At 39.3% G+C, this 11,021-nt stretch overlaps 1 long non-coding RNA gene across 3 annotated transcripts; it reads left to right on the top strand.

Annotated features, from left to right (window-relative positions):
- Positions 1–1,640: 1,640 nt before the first annotated feature.
- On the top strand, positions 1,641–10,223 carry LOC131351707 (uncharacterized). Of its 3 annotated transcripts, none has more exons than XR_009204423.1 (4): positions 1,641–1,964; positions 6,377–6,505; positions 6,796–7,603; positions 7,683–10,223. It is a non-coding gene; the product is annotated as an uncharacterized LOC131351707 (long non-coding RNA). The 3 variants fall into 3 exon arrangements; XR_009204424.1 differs by having other exon boundaries at positions 6,377–6,961; positions 7,057–7,603; XR_009204422.1 differs by having other exon boundaries at positions 6,377–7,603.
- The last annotated feature ends 798 nt before the right edge of the window (positions 10,224–11,021 follow it).

The following is an 11,021-nucleotide window of genomic DNA, read 5'->3' as shown; positions in this document are numbered from 1 at the left end:
ATGAATTGTAAAACTATAAGTTATGAATGAATGAATGAATTAATTAATTATTTATTTATTTTTAAATATATATTTTTTAACGTGCTCAGCATTGTGGGCTGCATTTGAATTTGTGAAGGGCCGCATGCGGCCCACAGGTTGAAAACCATTGCCTAAAACCTTTAGGTCTGTTTTTAGACATCGCAGACTAATCTTTATGCAATGGTATGCTATCAGCATATACAAAATCATGGCATATGAATGTCCTTCCTCAAAGTAGTGTTCAATGAATTTCAAAAATTATCAAAAAACATGATTTAAAGTTAACACAGAACTCCACACATGTACAAGAAATAAAGTTAGAATTTCCTACTTCTTGTTTTTGGATTTAATTTGGTTTTGGATATGTAGTTTTGTTTTTGGATTTGTTATTTTGTTTTTGGATTTGTTATCTTGTTTTGCACTTCTTGGTCACTATAGCAGAGCCTCGTGAGGCATCTGATCATGAGCAGTCCAACAGATGACTCATTAATGCATCACTTCCAATACATAATGAGGTACTCTTGTGTCTAATATTTTTACTTTAAAATTTGCATTAAATTAAATTTAATTTTAATGCCAACTTATACTGACTCAATACAGAAAATTATGTCATGCAAATAAACTCGTCATGAAAGGAACACTTGCAACATCATTTACAAGAGTCGACTACTATTTTTATATAGTTAAAACAAAACATGACATTACATTTTTTGTAACTGCTTTTTAAAATTATAGATGGTGATAAACAATGGCAAAAAAAACACATCAAACTGCAATTGTAATCTAAATGATGCTGATGCAATTGCAGGTCCAAACACAGCTTTACTGAGACACAGTTCAACAATTCCAGAACATTAGGCAGGATCAAACTCAAAACAAGTAATGGTCAGGAGATTGGCAAATAGACTTAAAAAGTAATGGCAAGAAACCTGAATAAAAACTTAGCAAGGTCAAAACCAGGAAAAAAAAAACTTGAGAAACAGGCTTGGTATCAGGTGCACAAAGAAAAAACTAAACATTGCTGGGGGATAGTGAGGGAAATTAGATTTCCATGCTTCAATTTTTCAATGCTGTGTCTCATAATACACTACTTATACCAATACTTTAATGCATTTCAACTGGTTCCACAGCTTAAATTCACAAACACTGATTCTGAAACTGAGTGCACATCTTGCTTCTAGCACAACGAATGGCCCGTTTTTGGATGGAGGATGCTGTGGCTTAGGCTCTAAGTAACTTAGAGGCTCTAATTTGCTGATTGTCAGTTGATGACATGCAAGCCACATGGATTAGTGTGTGTTTTTAAATATATTTTGAGTTAGTGGTAATAGAGGTAATAAATGTTTTTCATTTGGATCAGTGAAGGAAATATTATGGGCTATGACTTGTAGATATTGACAGTGTAGATATTGCCTATATACCAAGTCTCAGCATGCACCACCAAACAGAATGGAAGGGGGCTAGAGGCAGATAATGGAACAAACAAACAACATGCTTTAACATCCCAACACGAACTTGAACATCAAAGAGAACCCTCCCCGGAATACTAATTAGTCATGTGACTTATTTACGGTTCCCACAGACATTTAAACCACACACACACCCTGGTTTAACGCGAAGTATCGTCTCCACATGAGATACCGAGCGTCCGTTAATGTTTCCGATTTTTGTGAATGATTCTTTCCTGTTTTTCTACTACTGATCCTGCTTTGTCTATGATATTGAATTCGTGTATGACCCTGCCTGCCTTCCTGACTCTTCGCTTCATTTTGTGCTTTCGGTTTTGTTTTCCTCGCTATAGTGGTTTTTCCGGGTTTGACTCGCGTTTGTTTTTTGACTATGATAGCTACAATAAACCGCTAATGGATTCTACACCTGACGCCTCCGGCGATTCATTACACATGCCAACTGAGAACAACCAACAGATACCCTAAGCATGAAAGGTACCTTTTAGTGGATGTGCTTTATTAGATCTTTAAAAAAAGAGTGAGAAAAAGAAACAAACGAGAAAACAGGGAGCTTTACTTAATTTATACACACATGTTGCTGTTTTCTGCTTTGTGCTCCACTGTGAAATATAATCAGCAGAGGAATTCTATGCAAGTGTAAAAGGAAATGTTATCATAATGTCTGACAGATGAATAACAGTTTATTTTTAAATCTGGCCTACTGATCTCATAATTTTTGAAAAATATACATCAAGCAGTTGATGAAATACATCATATTGTTCTTATGTAGTTTGTTTTTATTGACTAATTAACTTAAGCACTCCTCTCTTCACTACTCAGAGGAGGAATTCTAAATATAATATGGTGTGATAAAGGAATGTTAATATTATATTTGATAGCTCTCAGGTGATGAACATGAGTCTGCCAGAAGGGAAATACTTTATACAGAGCAAATTAAGTTTGCGTTCAACATACCTCATGTCAATATGATATAAAAATAGCAAATGATAGATAATGACTATACTAAAACTGAAATCATGCATTGCAAGAACATTGTACTTTTATTATAATACTAATCAAAAGTGTTATTTTTTTCAAAAACTGTAAATTTTATACATCAATTTTAAATATTTGTCATACATTCACAAATAATCTGCATCTTAAACATCTAATCATTGTCTAATCCATTTAAATGTCTGGTTTTACCCATCAGGTTTTACCTTTTGAGATTAATAAAATATCCATCCATCCATCCATCCATTCATCCATCCATTAATCCATCCATTCAGTGCAAGATTAGCATTATGGCCAACACTGCATTTTCATTCATTTCTATCTGTTCACTCACTTTGGATAATTTACTGACAGCAGGAAGTGGTCTGATATCACACAGTCTCTCATTCACAGATGTGCAAAAAAGTAACCAGCAATGGCAGGCCCGTTAATTTACAAATGCACATTGAAAACTACTCATCATGTTAAGTATATGACTTCTATATAATGGTTGTCATGACACTAATCATGTGATTGCTACACCATTTCAAAGTTTATCTATATATATGCATATACTGTACCTTCTCTATATTATAGAGTCTACACATATATATTTATTTATATTGTTCTTTTTTCACATATACTATATATATACTATATTGTACTGTATTATATTAGTGTATTATATTTTTTGTTTATATATACACTATATTGCCAAAAGTATTCGCTCACCTGCCTTGACTCGCATATGAACTTAAGTAACATCCCATTCCTAATCCATAGGGTTCAATATGACGTTGGTCCACCCTTTGCAGCTATAACAGCTTCAACTCTTCTGGGAAGGCTGTCCACAAGGTTTAGGAGTGTGTTTATGGGAATTTTTGACCATTCTTCCAGAAGCGCATTTGTGAGGTCACACACTGATGTTGGACGAGAAGGCCTGGCTCTCAGTCTCCGCTCTAATTCATCCCAAAAGTGTTCTATCGGGTTGAGGTCAGGACTCTGTGCAGGCCAGTCAAGTTCATCCACACCAGACTCTGTCATCCATGTCTTTATGGACCTTGCTTTGTGCACTGGTGCACAGTCATGTTGGAAGAGCAAGGGGCCAGCTCCAAACTGTTCCCACAAAGTTGGGAGCATGGAATTGTCCAAAATGTCTTGGTATGCTGAAGCATTCAGAGTTCCTTTCACTGGAACTAAGGGGCCAAGCCCAGCTCCTGAAAAACAACCCCACACCATAATCCCCCCTCCACCAAACTTTACACTTGGCACAATGCAGTCAGACAAGTACCGTTCTCCTGGCAACCGCCAAACCCAGACTCGTCCATCAGATTGCCAGATGGAGAAGCGCGATTCGTCACTCCAGAGAACGCGTCTCCACTGCTCTAGAGTCCAGTGGCGGCGTGCTTTACACCACTGCATCCGACGCTTTGCATTGCACTTGATGTATGGCTTGGATGCAGCTGCTCGGCCATGGAAACCCATTCCATGAAGCTCTCTGCGCACTGTTCTTGAGCTAATCTGAAGGCCACATGAAGTTTGGAGGTCTGTAGCGATTGACTCTGCAGAAAGTTGGCGACCTCTTCGCACTATGCGCCTCAGCATCCGCTGACCCCGCTCCGTCAGTTTACGTGGCCTACCACTTCGTGGCTAAGTTGCTGTCATTCCCAAACACTTCCACGTTCTTATAATACAGCTGACAGTTGACTGTGGAATATTTAGGAGTGAGGAAATCCACGACTGGATTTGTTGCACAGGTGGCATCCTATCACAGTTCCACGCTGGAATTCACTGAGCTCCTGAGAGCGACCCATTCTTTCACAAATGTTTGTAAAAACAGTCTGCATGCCTAGGTGCTTGATTTTATACACCTGTGGCCATGGAAGTGATTGGAACACCTGATTCTGATTATTTGGATGGGTGAGCGAATACTTTTGGCAATATAGTGTGTATATATATATATATATATATATATATATATATATATATATATATATATATATATATATATATATATATAAAGTTTTATATTTGTATACATTATATTATATTACTATTATTATTATTTTTATTTTATTTTTCATTATTTATAATATTTACTGCTATATTGATATTGATACTACATATATATATTTATATTATATACATATATATTCATATATACATACATAGACATATATTTTCATACGCATATCTGACACTTAACTTTCAAGTTATTTTCGTTTGTGATTTCCACCATTTAATTTTCCCTACTTTTCCCGATATATTCTTAACTATATCCCCTATTTTTCATGTCCACACTTAAAATTTTTCTTTTTTACTATTTCTTTTTTATGTAAGACAGTCGTAAAAAGCATTTCACTACATGTCATACTGTGTATGATTTCGTATGTGACCAATAGAATTTGAATTTGATAGGATGCATGATGTGATGGAAAAGTGATCATCTTCACATGCTACATTAAAATTATTGGACATTGATATAAAAAGCTTTCCCCTGAATTTGTTAAGACAATACAAAAGCCGTAAAGCAGACATACACATTACCCTCTTGAAACTTTGGCTAACTTTAACTACATAAAAGGGGTTAGTAGCTCTGAGGTGATGGACATGAAGATTTTCTATTCTCAGACCACAGTTTAACTTGCTAAAATGTGAGAGCAATACACAGCATTTTCATGGAAGCACCATGATGCACAGCAATAATTGGTAAAAGTACAGTAACAGTAACAGTGGTGTGTACAAATGCAGGTCACATAATCAGAATTGATCAACTAACAATTATGAGATAAAAATTCTGGTCACACAAATGCTCATGTAAAATCATTTCAACCCATACATACTGTTCACATTAAATTTGACATTCAAAGGCACTGAGACCATACATATTTTTTTTAGGCTACAAATTTGTGACCTTTCCTAAAGTGACTCAAAATGAGTAAAAATGTAAAATTAAATCCGCTTAAATGTTTGCCTTTGTGATGGCAGGTAATAGCATAAAAAAAGTTTAAAAAAGGTTTCTTGCCTCTAGCAAAGATTTCTATGACTAAAGTTAAATGAGTGATTTTAGTTCCCTGAGTCTGTCTGTGCTGAGTACACTGTTTAAATCATGACAGCTGTCTTCTGAAAAAAATATGTAGGAAAAGACAAAGATGGATGGAAACCTGTCTCTGTCCAAGCCCAGATTCCTGACTCTTGCCCTATGAAATCCCTGAAGCAGAATGAGGGCAAGCCATATTAGCACAGGACTTTACTGGCAGGAAAGGAAGAAGAGAAAGAGATAGAAGTGCACTAGAGTGCAGTATACAGACTCTGGAGTGTTTGAGTCACCCAGCATGGCATCGATCGGCCAAAATCTCATCACGGCTGCCTCTCGAAGTAGTTAAGAGCAGCTCTCTCTTGACTGGGGGATCGGATTGCTTTTCTCACAGGTCATGTATGGTTATTTTTAGAGGGATGGGGTAAGCCAGCCTTACAAACTTTAGTCTTACTGGACTGAGATGTGTGTGATTTATTATTATTATTATTATTAGTTTTATGTTTAATGTGCAAATATAGATACAACCTGCAATAAAAATTATGAATCAATCCAAATTAAGAATGATCATTTTCAAGTGGAGTAAATGAAATGCATGAATACTAACTGGCAAACAGAACTTAATATTTTAGCTGGCTAATCAACAACACATGCAATGCATCTTTTTGTCTTTCTCACCAACCCAGACAATATCTGGTCCATCCTCTAACCAACAGCGTTCTCCAGCCAGTGACATTTTCTTATTCTCTTAACAGCTAAAATTAACTTACATTAATTTATAATATGGTGATAGCAATATGTTTCCATGACTCTTATACACTGTGATTACATGTAGTCATGTTTTGTTCAGAATAGCCAATCATTATCTTTGTTACAGATGTTAGTAGTCCCTGGTGCACCAGTGACAGGATCCCATGCTCTCACTGTAACAGAATGTGCAGATCCAGAACACCAGAGGGAACCATCACCCGAGTTTTGACATCATGAACTGACTTCTGCTGCCTGGGTATTTAAACAGTAATCATCCCTTTGTTCCCTGCGAAGTATTGTTCTCTCTGAGTGCATACCGAGTGTTACCATAGTATTGCCTAGATAGATCGTGTATGATCCTTGCCTGTTCCTATTCGACATAGAGTTTCGGTTTTGCAATTTAGTTTTGGTTTCAAGAGTGTATTGTTTGCAGAATTTTGACCCTTTTGCTTTTTATCCATACCTACTACGAGTATTGCCTGCTGTTTTATGAATACAGTTCTGCAAATGGATTCAGATCAACCCACTTTGAGTGTGTCCTTACAGGATACTTCACCAGAAGAGAATCCAGAAGAACTACAAGCCATGATTGTGTGTCAAGGACATATGATCCGCACGTACCAAGATCAAGTGGCAGAGCTCCAAGCCATGAAGACTCAACTACAGACTCGGCCCCCTGCAGCTGCCATGACACCTGCACCAACCCCTCACAGTGAGTTACCACAATTCGCACTGCCTGAGAAGTTTGATGGTGCCACTGATCTCTGCTGTGGCTTTCTGAGCCAGTGTGATAACTTCTTTGCACAGAAGCCTGAAGTCTATGGCAACTAAACCACCCAGTGGGAAAAGCACTCGACTGGGCTTCAGCGGTGTGGGACTCAGGTGAAAACCTCTGCCGACTACTTTGCTAACCTGATCAAGGAGGTATTCAAGTACCCAGCAGGTGGGAAGGACATTTTGGTACAGTTGCTGAAATTAAGCCAAGGGTCCGATACGGTGGCGGACTTCACAATTAAGTTCCATATGCTGGTGGCACAATCGGGATGGAATGAGATGGCACTAGTGGCAGTGTTCTGCAAGGGTCTCAATGTAGATTTGAAGGCAGGGGGGCGACGTCACACTGTCACAATATATCTCCACCGCCATACCTCTCGATAATCTCCGATGCCAGCATCGACTTCCAGCCACCACGCCATGTCCCATACCCCATTGAGAGGAAACCACAGAGCCCATGCAACTCGGGAGATCTCGTGTCTCAGAAGGGGAGCGCGTATGTCGCACCCGGCTACAGCTATGATTCTACTGTGGACAACCAGGTCACCGAGTCTTCAAATGTCTGGAGAAGCCTAACCAGGTAGATCTTGTGAAACTAGCTTCTAAAGTTTCTCTCCCTGCCCTTTTCCTCCTCAATGACTCTCGTTATTCTGTCGCAGCGTTGATTGACTCCGGATCGGCAATGAATCTTATCGACAGCGGATTGGTGCATGAGCTCGGGATCACTACCATTCTGTGCTCTCCACCACTATCAAGTCACCGCTATCAACGATCAACCCATCAGGGAGGGCCTGATCACTCACCACACACCACTCATGGACATGCAGATAGGACTGTTTCATCTTGAAAGATTTTTTATCATCTCCTCTCCGTCCAACCCTGTCATCCTAGGCCTTCCCTGGCTCCAGATTTACGATCCTGTTATCTCCTGGAAGGAGGGGGAACTAAGGGGGTGGTCAACTTATTGTCGTGGCAGGAGGATGAAAAGTGAATGTGAGGAGTGTGTGGGGTATTCCACAATGCTGTTGGCTTTGCAGATGCAGTGTGTGGTGTATAGTCTGTGATAGAGGGGAGTGAGAGACCAGTGATTTTCTCAGCTGTCCTCACTATCCATTGAAGAGTCTTGCAATTCCCAAACCAGTCATGCAGGTGTTTAGGATGCTCTCAATGGTCCCTCTGTAGAACATGGTCAGGATGGGGGAAGAGAGATGGACTTTCCTCAGTCTTTGTAGAAAGTAGAGACACTGCTGGGCTTTCTTACTGATGGAGCTGGTGTTAAGTGACCAGATGAAATTGTCCACCAGATGAACACTAAGGAATTTGGTGCTCCTAACGATCTCCACAGAGGATCTGTCGATCTTCAGTGGAAAATGGTTGCTCTGTGCTCTCCTGAAGTCAACAACCATCTGTTTAGTTTTGTTAGTGTTCAGAGGCAGGTTGTTGGCTCTACACTAGGCTATTAGCTGTTGCACCTCCTCTCTGTATGCTGACACATCATTCCTGCTGATGAGACCCACCATGTTTGTGTCATCGGCAAGCTTGATAATGTGGTTTGAGCTGTGCATTTTTACACAGTCATGAGTCAGCAGATTGAACAGAAGTGGGTTGAGCACACAGCCCAGAAGGGCCTCAATGCTCAGTGTGGTGGTGCTGGAGATGTGGTGGTGCTTTCCCAATCTGGACTGACTGAGGTCTTCAATTCAGGAAGTCCAGGATCCAGTTGTAGAGGGAGGTGTTCAGGCCCAGCAGGCTTAGCTTCTCAATTGTGTGTTGAGGGATGATTGTGTTGAATGCTCTTGAATGTCCAGGTAGTTGAGGGCCAAATGGAGGTTTGTGGCAATGGCATCATCCGCAGAGCAGTTTGGATGATACTCAAACTGCAGGGGGTCAAGTGAGGGTGGTAGCTGGGTCTTGATGTGACTCATGACAAGCCTCTCAAAGCTCTTCATCAGGTGTGTGTGTTTTGCCTCTCTGTTGGCTCGGGACAGTTTGGCCCTTGCTGATCTTGCTGTCTTGTCTCCTAAAGGTGGAGTCTCTAGACTTCAGCAGCGCACAACATCTGTCAGTCAGTGCATTCCAAACAGTCCTGAAGTGTAGAGGTGGCTGCTGCTGGCCAGGTATTCACCTTTTTCAGAACCAGTTAAGAGCATCTGATCAGTGGTCTGTATGCTGGAATTAATATAACAGAGCATTCACAGTAGTGAATTCCTGTGGTCCCACTGCCTCTGGTGTCCATGCACTTTGAAAAGTCAGGCAAATCACACGGAAAGCACCATTTTGGATCTGGAGTGGCTGCTGCATGCTCCTGCCACACCGCCATCTTGGAGAAGGCCTGCATGATGACCAGATGGTTGCCTTGGGGATGTATCCCACCCTGGGCTGCAGGATAGTTTTGGACATTCCTGGGGCAAATTCTAAGCAGGCAGGGGCAACTGATAGAGGCCAAGGCTAAGATCAAAGCTATCCTTAGGGTCAGAAACTTCTCAGAGGCTAACTCCATCCAGCAGCCAGTAGAGAAAGGTGAGACTGTAGAAACTGTAGCACATTACTGACTGGGCAGTGGATCTTTATGGCACTGATCACACCACCTTATGGCGGACCACAAGAGATTGCCTCGGGGTTCAACCCCATAGTCAAGTTCTTTTTGCAGGTCAGCCTGCTAGGCCTGAAAGACTACCATGGTGTACAGGGCCACACCAGCTTGGCCTACTGCCATGTATGCCTTCCCCACAAGGGGGGAGGTGGCTCTACATGGTTTAAAATGAGGCACAGGCTTCCTCCATATGGGTGATGTAGGGGAGAGATAGCTCACAAGTGTCTCTTCAACCCTAGGAATGGCCACATATCCGTAGTCTTTGAGCCCCACAATGGAAGAATAATTAGAGCTGGCCAGGGAAAACAACTGGAATCTGAAATGAGATGTTTAGTGAACACATATGAGCATGATAGTCAAATGTCCTCAAATGTTTGGTTATGTAATGTATCTTTTCAAGTTTACTTTATTTCAAAAAGCCGATTTCACTGATTCAGAGTAATAATATCCTATTTCCTGATAGGTTACATTTATAAGTTAAATGATTTATGAGTCAAAACCTGATGGATATTTAATTTTAAAAAACTATTTGAGAATAAAGAGATTAAATTATAGATTATACTATTTTTTATGTTACTTAAAATCTCCACATGTTCATTCTTTTTTTCTTCCGTGTCTTCTCAAAAGACTTTTAATATTGACACTAATTAAAACATTTAGAGTATGTTAAGATTTATTTGCATATTAATAAATTCTGTTAAAACTACTTAAAATATAAAACGTGAGCAGGGTTAATAATTATTATTAGTGTGATTGCATCACTATTTATTATTATTATTATTATTATTATTATTATTATTATTATTATTATTATTATTAATCTGGTTCCTGGACTCGCTACTAGTCCTAAACAGTAATAGCTAGAAACATGCTTCCAACGCTAAAATGTTGCTCATGTTGCTTAAGTGTGCTATTACGTTTCATGCTGATAAGTATTGTAGTTTATTTTATATTCATTTTTAAATGCATTTTTCACAGACTTCATTTCCTGGTTTCTGTACGGACATTTAAGGAGAGCGCACACACTAGTTCGTTTTTTTTTTTCAACGTTTAAGCATAGCGCACACGCTAGTTCGTTTAGATTTCATATTTTAACTGTAACTTAAGTTTGTATTTATTATTTGAGAATGTTTTGCAATAGTTTAAGCATGTATAGCTTTCATATTTGTAACAGAGCATAGCACTACGTGCTGTAATGTAAACCTCATCTTAATAAGTTAACTTGCAAGTAATCATCACTTGTGGCACTTTGTTAGCATGCTTGCCTCCCATGTGGGAGACCTGCTTGGAGTTTTATTTATATATTATTTCAGAATTTCTTGCAATAGTTTAAGCAACATATCGTTTAAACGATAATAGCTAGAAACATGGTTCCAACGCTAAAATGCTGCTTAGGTGTGCTATT

Source organism: Hemibagrus wyckioides, linkage group LG04 (genome assembly GCF_019097595.1).
Source record: "Hemibagrus wyckioides isolate EC202008001 linkage group LG04, SWU_Hwy_1.0, whole genome shotgun sequence".
Classification (NCBI taxonomy): Eukaryota; Metazoa; Chordata; class Actinopteri; order Siluriformes; family Bagridae; genus Hemibagrus; species Hemibagrus wyckioides.
Note: the sequence above shows the minus strand (reverse complement) of the source record. Positions and strands in the feature narration are given on the sequence as shown.